Raw genomic sequence first — 9777 nt, 5'->3', positions numbered from 1 at the left:
GCTGGGAGTTCCAAGATCAGGGTGCCAGCAGATTTGGTTTTCAGTGAGAACCCTCTTCCTACCTTGCAAATGGCTGCCTTCTTGCTGTGTCCTCATGTGGTGGAAGAGGAAGTTCTGGTGTCTTCTCCTCTTCTTATGGAGGCACTAATCCCAGCAGCAGGGGTCCACCTTCATGACCTCATCTAAACCTAATTACCACTGAAAGGTCTCATCTCTCAATATTATCACATTTGGGGTTAGAGCTTCAACATATGAATTTGGGGAGACACAAGCATTTAGTCCATAACACTACTTCTTCAACTTCATCTCCCCCAACTTCATGACTTATAATTTACACTTAGATCGGAACTGTGTGTTTGTCTTAGCATACCTCATGCTGTTCCATATTTCTACACATTTGTTCACTTTTTTTCCTTTTGCCTTGAATGTTCCTACTACTTTTCCTTCACATGGATATTCTTACCCTTTTTTTCAGAACTCACCTCAGGCATTATAATTTCTAGGAAGCCTATACCTGATCTCCAAACTGGGTCAGTTTCCCCCTTTTCTGTACCGTCTTAGTACCCTGAGTCGTCCTTAATACCCCGAGTATTCCTCTTGCTCAGCAAATACCCTATTATATTGCCACTATGTGTATGTGTTGTTCTCTCCTAAATATTAAGTGCCTCAAGTACAGAGATATTACTTATATTTTTATGCCTGGTTTCAAACACAGTGCCTGGTCCATGGCAGGCACTCAAGAAATACTTGCTCCTAAACTAACTAAATATATCTTTTTTCATCCCCCAAACCAGTCAGAAATGTTTTCTTTTTTTTTTTTTTAAAGATTTTATTTAATTGAGAGAGAGAGACAAAGAGATCATGAGCAGGGGGGAAGGGTAGAGGGAGAAGCAGGCTCCCCACGAGCAGGGAGCCTGATGCAGGGCTCGATTCCAGGACCCTGGGATCATGACCTGAGCCGAAGGCAGATGCTTAACTGACCAAGCCACCCAGGTGCCCCCAGAAATGTTTTATTTAAAAAAAACCCTGTGAAACAAACACAAAAAACCCTTTTAATCAGAAGGTCTGATTAAATTCAGTATTAACTCGAGTTCTAAAAAACCCATTGGGAAAAGCCAACAGGTACATCAGAGAAAAGCAGGCAGCTACTGACAAGTCTTTGGTGGAAAACTAAGTTGCATACTTATACAAGCTGCCCTAATGATTATCAAGCCCAAGTTTTGTTTATCAAAAATAGGTTTCAGGTTGTACCAATATAGACGGTCCCATCAGTACAAAGATGTAACAATGAAGTTTAAGGGTGTAGGAAAAGCCAAATATGATAAAATACACAAATAATCTATAAAATAAGCCTTTTAATCCTAGAAGAAAACGGAGAAACCTCATGGATGTAACACACATAAAATGAGGCTGACAGTATATGGAACAATCCTGAACATTTTCCCAATGACTAAGCCATGGCATAACAGCTAAGGACACTATTAACATGTAGTTTTTACATGTTATATGTGAAAAATAGAGTAATTTTTTTCTGCTCAATTTCCATCTCTTCCTTTTTACCTTTTCCCTAATTTTCTCAAGCAACATTTTTCCTTTGGTTTGACCGGTTGAACTTGTAAAGATTTGGAACCTAAAGTGAGTATCAGTTCTTACTGGACTAGCACTTGGGAAATGCAATCCTAGAAAAGGCAGATTTTTACTGAAGTGGGTTGACAAAGTTAAGCATCCATTTTCAACATGACGATGTCCTCCATGTTAATCAATAGGGTAATGGCTTCTCTTTGCTGGATCACACCAGCCAGCATGGTACTGGCATGCTCCGTGGTGAGGTACTACAGAGCTATGTGCACAAACACCCACCCATTTAAGCTTTCAGTAAATACAAAGCATTTTAAACCATTTCAGTAAAATAAATTAAAAAAATATTGCATATCTATTGGCCTGTTTTGCCTCTTGAACTGGCTTGGAGTGTTGTTCATGACAGAAGACACAACAGTTAATTAATGTTCCTCCTACCTTCCTCCATGGAGTTGCTAGTCCATGCTCCCTAGGTTTCAGTACTTGCTGCTCTTCAAGCCTCAGTGCCTTTTTTGCAGCAATAATTATTCTTCATTAGCATCGCCACTGCCATGGGACCAACACCCCCAAGGACTGGAGTGATGTAACTAGCTTTCTTTCTGACTCTTTCAAAATCCACATCTCCAACCAACTTGGGTTTAGGAGTTATGGGACTTTGAACTCTGTTCCCATGTGGATGGCTGCTGCTCCCTTCTGGATCATATCTGCTGTGATTGGATTTGGACTGTCTGCAGCAGAGACCACAATGTCTGCAAGAATTATATGTTTCTTTAGTTGGTCTTTGGGAGTGTATCAATGAAATATCATAAGAGTGGAATCACCTTCAGGGCATTCCTGTGCCTCACCTGTGTGTAGTACTGTTGCAATGGGCATTCCAACATTTTTTGACCTCCCACCCACAACCACATTCTTCCGTAGGGATGGAATGCTAGTTCATTTAATTATTTTCCGGACACCCCATGGGGTAGCCAATAACATGGAATACTGGTCCAAACGTGTTCATCCTAAATTAATTACATGAAATCCATCAACATCCTTGTGTGGAGAAACAGCATTGCAGATCTTTCTCTCCTCAGTGTGCTCTGGAAGAGGCAGCAGAACAAGGAGGCCATCTGTGTTACCATCGTTATTTAGATTATTGATTAAATTCAACAGTTCTTCCTCGGAAATTGAAGCTGTTTTCACAATTGTCTCACTGTTGATTCCCACTTCTGCAGCTGCCTTGGTTTTGTTGAGGACGTAGGAGTGACTTGCTGGATTCTCACCAACCAGAACCACACTCAGGTGTGGCCGTTTGTCACCCAATGCCACCCATTCTTCCATCTGCTGCTGTACTTCCTGCTTGATCTCCTGGGCCAGCTTCCTTCCAGAAGTGACAACAACTTTATTTCCAGCTACCAAGAGGTGGAAGGCAATAGCTCTGTGCGGGACAGAGTGGTTGGGTGGCCAGTGTGGACACCAGGGAAGCAGCAGCCATCGCCCACACTGATGTTTGCGTCAGGCTAGATATATCACTTTACTCATGTTGTTAATCTGTGTTAACTACCCGAAACATGCTGAACATTTTGCTGGTATCCATGCCTGTAGTTTACTTTAATTTTCCGCATTGAGATGCTTCATGTAAACATTATAAATTTAAAATAGTTTTGACATCAGCACTCTTTTTATAGTCTCAACCTTACATTTATAGCATGCATGAGTTTATATGCCGAGACTAATGGGTCCTATTTCAGACACTAAAAAATTTTACTTTAGCTTTATCAGTAGGGCATTGCCCAGTAGATTCTTAAATGTTGACTAATGGCTCGGTGAGAGTAGCTTCAGATGTGGGAGGTTCAGAGTATTGTGTTAAAGGGCAGTTGCTGAGATCAAGGCTAAATGGTGTAGCTTCTGGAGTGTTTATATCATCCATATCCTATAAAGCTGGTTTTGGAGAAGTGAAACATTAGACATTTTAATCAATATTTCTTAGAGTAAATCTCCGAAGAGATGACAGCAAACGAGAACCCATCTTCTGGCAAAAGTGAAAGGAAAGTGAATCATTTTTTTTTCAAAAGAAGTAATGTGTGGAAAATGCTTTCCAACTGTAAAGTGGTGCATAATTGCTTAGTCTTGAAATCACTATGATTGTTATTAGGGCTAGTTTGAAAGTCAATTGCCTGTCTCAGCTCAGCCAAACTACTAGGTCTACCATATTGTCCCATGACTCAAGACAAGCAAATTCCATATGCCATTTGTAATGGACTGTATTACTAGCTATTGTTTCTAGCTAACAGATCTCTTTTTCTCTTATCCCTCTACTCCCCTCCCCTTGTATAAAAAATACCCATGTCTGAACGTCCATTGTCACTTAGGCCTGGCCAAGCTTAATTCTCCTTTTTTAGGTCAGAATAATTTGTTTGGGGATCCAAGCAGAATCAATCATAATCCTTCCCTGGGATTGGAGAGAGACATTCTCTTTTCTACGGATTTTTGAGATGAGCTTTATGATGGGCCAGCTTCCTTGGATGCATTGAGGAAATCCATGGGTAAATTTGTAATACGATAGAATTAGAATAATACACAGAGAAAATCAAAGTTGAGAGATGGGGCAGGTTAGAGAGAGAGAGCTAATAACATAATTTGCGTTACTTGATCCAGTTGTGTCTGAATCTAGTAACCTCTGAATTAATCAGTTTCATGGATTAATTCAACCTTTTATACTTAAACTATTTTTAGTTGGTGTTCCTTCCCTTGCACTGAAAGTCTCTGACAAATATATCATTCTTCTCTAGGATATTTCAGCCACCAATCCCTGTGATCTCATTTTTTTTCTTAGTCCTTATTCCACTTTCTTTCCTTCTTTTCTTTTTCTTTTTAAAAAATATTTTATTTATTTATTTGACAGAGAGAGACAGCGAGAGAGGGAACACAAGCAGGAGGAGTGGGAGTGAGAGAAGCAGGTTTCCTGCTGAGCAGGGAGTCTGATGCGGGGCTTGATCCCAGGACCCTGGGATCATGACCTGAGCCAAAGGCAGCTGCTTAATGACTGAGCCACCCAGGTGCCCCCTTATTCCACTTTCTAATTGCATGATAGTTTGGTGGTTAAGTATAAGGACACCGAACTAGATTACCTGAACTTGAATCTTGGCTTTTTTGCTTATTAGATATATAATCTTGGGCAAGTTATTTAACCTCTTTAAGCTTATTTCTGTATCAGTAAAATGAAATAATTGATTATATCCACTTTTGTTAAGGATTAACTGAGTTAGTGGTTGTAAAGTGTTTAGAAAAGGGCCCGATGCCTGGTACTGTTTCAGTAGATGTTAGCTATTTTAGTATTGGATTCTAAAACAGAGAAAAGATAAAAATATTTTATGTTTGTCTTTATTGTCTCATTTAAAATTGTTATATATTTTTTTATTTTAATGTTTTTTTATTATGTTAGTCACCATACAGTACATCCCTGGTTTCTGATGGGTAGTAAGGAGGGCACGTATTGCATGGTGCACTGGGTGTTATACGCAACTAATGAATCATCGAACTTTACATTAAAATTGTTAGATTTTAAAGGATAAAGAGCTTGCCTTTTTGGCTTGCGTAGATTATGGCACCTAGCGTTGTGATAAGCATTGCCCTAGTTTACTTGTTCCCGTGCTACATAGTCAGTATAGGAACCTGTCATTCATAGCCTTCTTCCTGATTTGCTTGCCTTGATCCATTTCTTGGTATACTTAACTTCTCTTTTGACCTCATTATTTTCTACTTGACTCAAGGCTCTTGCTTAACTGTTCTTTTCCTTTTCTTGACTATGATTTTTATTCTACTTCTTATGATACTATTTCAACCCACCACCCTTCTCATTAAAACCCTTAATGAGAAGGGTTCTTATTAGGCTTATCCAACCCCCGTGAGCATAGTCAGGGCAACATTCAATAAATATTTACGATTAAGAAATTGTAGAACACAGCCCAAGCTTACAGTGAAGGGGAATTAACTACAAACTGATTGTATGACCTAAAATAGACTCGTGAAACTTGTGTTTCTCAAACGCTGTTATTTGCTGCGTGGTGTCTTCTGCAACCATTAATTTTCCTTAGTGGTAAGTAATTTGAAAGTATTTTTATATTAAAATAAACAAGGATGTATTATTGAATATAAAACAAAATTTACATGGTTTTAGAAAATGAAAACATACTAAAGAAATGTCTTCATTTTTCTGTGTTGGGCCTAAGGACTCAAGTACCTTGGGAATGTAAGTGGTGGGATATAAGTTATTGTTCTTTGTTGTTAAAGATACCTCTGTGAAGACATTTGAGAAGAACAGTACAGTACTGTAGATTTCCTTTGTCAATGTTAGATGGGCTCATGTTCACAACAGTCAGAACTTAGTAATAGCTACTATTTCTTATATGCCCAAAACCCTGCTGCACATTTTACAATAACATATAATTTGATATTCACAGCAAGTCTTTTTTGCAGAGAGGAAACTGAATGTTAAAAAAGTTAAATAACTTGAGTGAGGTCTCATAACTATTTTGTGTTGTGACTTGGAGTCAAATCCAAGTCTGTAAAGCTCAACTGTCGTGCACAGCCTATGAGAAATAATTCAGAATAACCTTATTCAAGATGATTTATGGACAAGTGAAAACATCAGCTTCCTTCAGTAAGGGCCAGCTTGAGGTCTTACAGGAACTTCCAGATAAAAGGAAGAAGGGAGAGAAAGAAAGCAGAATGTGTATGTGTGTGTGCTTATATGTATATGTATATAAGCCTATATATAAACACACACACGTGTATATATGTATATAAAACAACTGGCTTGAATTGTAAAATATCCCCATATCTGAAAATTGAAGTGATTACCATTGTACCTTCTGCCAATTCAGTTTTAAAACCAGCTAGCTTTTGTTCCAGGAAAGGATGCTGTGGGATTTGCTTTGTGTAAGTCATGTTCTGTTCGGCCTCAAGCACACTTTGGTGAATATAATGAATACCGTCATCTTGATGGACAGTTTTCCGTGAACATTGTCCCCCAGGATTACATTTCTTCAACTAAAATCATTGGAGAAGGTCAAATAGCCTGCTTTATTGTACATTATTTACAATAGAAAATTTATTAAATTCTTTTCCTAAAACTCTTTGATAGAGCTGTTTACCATCATCACATCTTCCTTCTCTTTTTTTTCCTTTGCAAAGGTTGACTTGGCAAGAATTTTATTTCACTTTACTACACTATGGACCTTTGTTGCATGTTCTCCTTTATTTTGGCAAGTGAACCATTTTGTCTATTTGACTTAAAATGGTCCACTATACTGTGTGATAGACAGCAAGAACACGGGCTAGCATATTTTCTGTTTAGACGCTTGATCCTCATTGATCTACATATGCAAAGCTTAATGAAAACTTGTAAGTGTAAAAGCTCATCTGAGTTTCTAATGTTAATATTGATTCCGTTTGTGAGTGCTAGAGCAGAGAGTCAGACTGTTTCTCAGAGTATTCCATGGAACACATATTAGTATCCCAAGATGCTTGTGCAAAGGGCTTCAGTGGTCAAATGAGTTGTGGAAATGCTGTATAAATATATCTCGTCTAACATCATAGTATATAAATGTCTCATTTTGCAGTTAAAAGAATAACTAACTTTGTTTAACCCAGGGTCTTCTGAACTTATTTGTTTGGGTTTGCAAATACTGGTTCTCAACTTTCCGTGGCACTATTGTTTCTTGAAACATGCTTTGGGAGATACTTACCAGTACCTACTGGCTTTGAAGTCAAGTTGAAACTGGGTTAGAATTTAGCTCTATTATTTGGGTAACATATTTGTCCTTCCTGAGTCAAAGATGCCTCTTTTGGGGAATATATTTACTTCACAGAATTGCTGTTAAATTAAGCAAGTTAACACATCTAAAGTAAATAAGATACTTGGCATATATTTTAGTTCATCTGCTTCTTAATCTTTGCCTTCATTTTCTTCAAGCAGCTGTTGTAATTTCGTTTTATGAATTCTTCTTCAATAATTGATCTAGAAAGGTGCTCTAGACCTAAATTCATCTGAAGTAAATGTGCCCTTCTCTTGACTATATATTCAAGTATCAAACACAAAATGCATTCCCACTACAGTGATTACTCTGCTTAAAAACAAAGATAATAGGGGCGCCTGGGTGGCACGGTCATTAAGCGGCTGCCTTCGGCTCAGGGCATTATCCCAGAGTTCTGGGGTTGAGCCCCACACAAGGCTCCTCCGCTAGGAGCCTGCTTCTTCCTCTCCCACTCCCCCTGCTTGTGTTCCCTCTCTTGCTGGCTGTCTCTCTGTCAAATAAATAAATAAAATCTTAAAAAAAAAAAAACAAAGATAATAAATAGTCCCCTTTTAATGCAGATGTGAAAAACATATGGTTCCAGGGAAGGGAGTGCAGGATACAATCTCTGGGTTTTGCACCTGACATTAAGTTCCTCAGGTGGCCAAATGCTAGGATTATCAGAGAAAACTAAAGAAAGTCCTTTTAAACCTGTGTGAATCAGCATAGAAGTAATAGATAATCCTGGTATATATGTCTGAATAGGGTACTATCATTAGAAAAAATGAAAAAAAACTCTAGCAATAGCCTGATAGGTTCTGAGCTAGCAGTTTTGCCTTTGGATAATGATTGTGATTGCCATCTACCCTGAGTATCTCAACCTGCTGAATTATTGGCCTTAGAAACAACCAGACTGTAAAAATAAAACTAGAAGGACTATACTACCATTTGTAAAACTGCTTGTGGTTCTGGTTGTTTGCCTTCAAGAAAAACCTAAAGAAAAAAATTCCAGATAAACAAATATACCTTGTTTATGGTGCTGTTTGAGAAATAATTCTAGGTGACCTGAGCGGCAAGTGTTGGCTCATTATGCCTCTGTGATACTGAAAGGGGGTGCAGGTACCAGAAGGAAAATAATTAATAATAATTTGCATCTGGAACACAAATAGAATTCTGAGAATGCTGCATTGAGGTTCCCATCAGTTCATACAGAAGCAGACTCCAGTGCACAATGTATTCACCTCACATCAGTTGCCTCCACTGTTTTCTGCCTCTCTCTGTTCATCTCTAGGTCTTAACTCCCTTGGAAGAAGGTGTCAGTTTAAGATAATCCTTGGGAGGGCTCACCTAGCAGATTTAAGTTTTTCAAAGTTAATCAGAATGGTGCATGTATGAGACAAATCAACTTTGCTCTTACTAAATTGTAGTCTTTTTAATAGCACAACCTTGGAGTGTTACTATGCCGGAAATCCCACTATTTTCCACTGAGGAGGAGAGAAAGTGATAAAAAGTGTGAGAAGGGAAGAAATCTTATCTTTCTAGTCCTTATGAATCCCCTTAATGTTTATCCTATTGCCTGAACATTTGCTTTTGATCAACTCATTTACACACTTTTCCTCTTTAATAGAGAGAAAATATCAGGGATTATGAGGAATTTATGGTGATGTGTGGTCACTGAGATGTAGTTTAACTGACAGTGCTGGCTTTGGATTCAGCTAGATCTTGCTCCGAGTACAGGCTCTACCACTTACTGGCTATGTCTCTTGATCTTTGAGATGTAGTTTTCTCGAATTAGGTACGGACACAGTGCTGTAATGGACATTATACTTGCTTTTCCAGCATCTATTCTCCTCCCTGGGAGTAGGCTTGACATCATTCCCAGCTCTGTGCATAGCCTGTGTTTGACATAAGGCAGTAGTATCCCTTGCCACAAAGATTGGTTCAGGGATGAGCAATGACATGAGCCTAAGTCAGTGCATGGCATTGCACTGGCCTCTGTGATTGGTTAAGGTTGGTCCTATCAGAACTATGTAAAACTCATTTGCATAAGATACACACTGTTCTTGCTCTGATTGGTGTGGTATATAGTTGAAAAGTCTGAGATTCTATAGCAACTTTTTTACTGCCATGGAAGATAAAGCTAGTATACAGAAGTAGAAAGTGAATGGCAGGAAATAGAGACTGAGCTTGATCATATACTTCCAAAGCTTGTCCTACCTCTGGAATTTCTAGTTACCTGGGTGAACAGATTCCCTTTTGTTTAGTCCAATTTAAATCATGCTTTTGTTATTTGCAAAATAAGGAATCCTATCTTATAAGTATATTGTATCTGACATGTCTGTCACATAGTGACAATCAATATGGAGTAAAATAGAGAAAGGGGGAGGGAAAGTATTGCAGTGAGGGTGCTGAATAACTA

At 38.5% G+C, this 9777-nt stretch overlaps 1 pseudogene; it reads right to left on the bottom strand.

The window, feature by feature from the left end:
• Positions 1 to 1914: 1914 nt before the first annotated feature.
• Positions 1915 to 3055, bottom strand: LOC113262344 (bifunctional methylenetetrahydrofolate dehydrogenase/cyclohydrolase, mitochondrial-like; annotated as a pseudogene).
• Between the last annotated feature and the right edge of the window lie 6722 nt (positions 3056 to 9777).

The sequence above is a fragment of the Ursus arctos genome, unplaced genomic scaffold (assembly GCF_023065955.2).
Source record: "Ursus arctos isolate Adak ecotype North America unplaced genomic scaffold, UrsArc2.0 scaffold_87, whole genome shotgun sequence".
Lineage (NCBI taxonomy): Eukaryota > Metazoa > Chordata > Mammalia > Carnivora > Ursidae > Ursus > Ursus arctos.
Note: the sequence above shows the minus strand (reverse complement) of the source record. Positions and strands in the feature narration are given on the sequence as shown.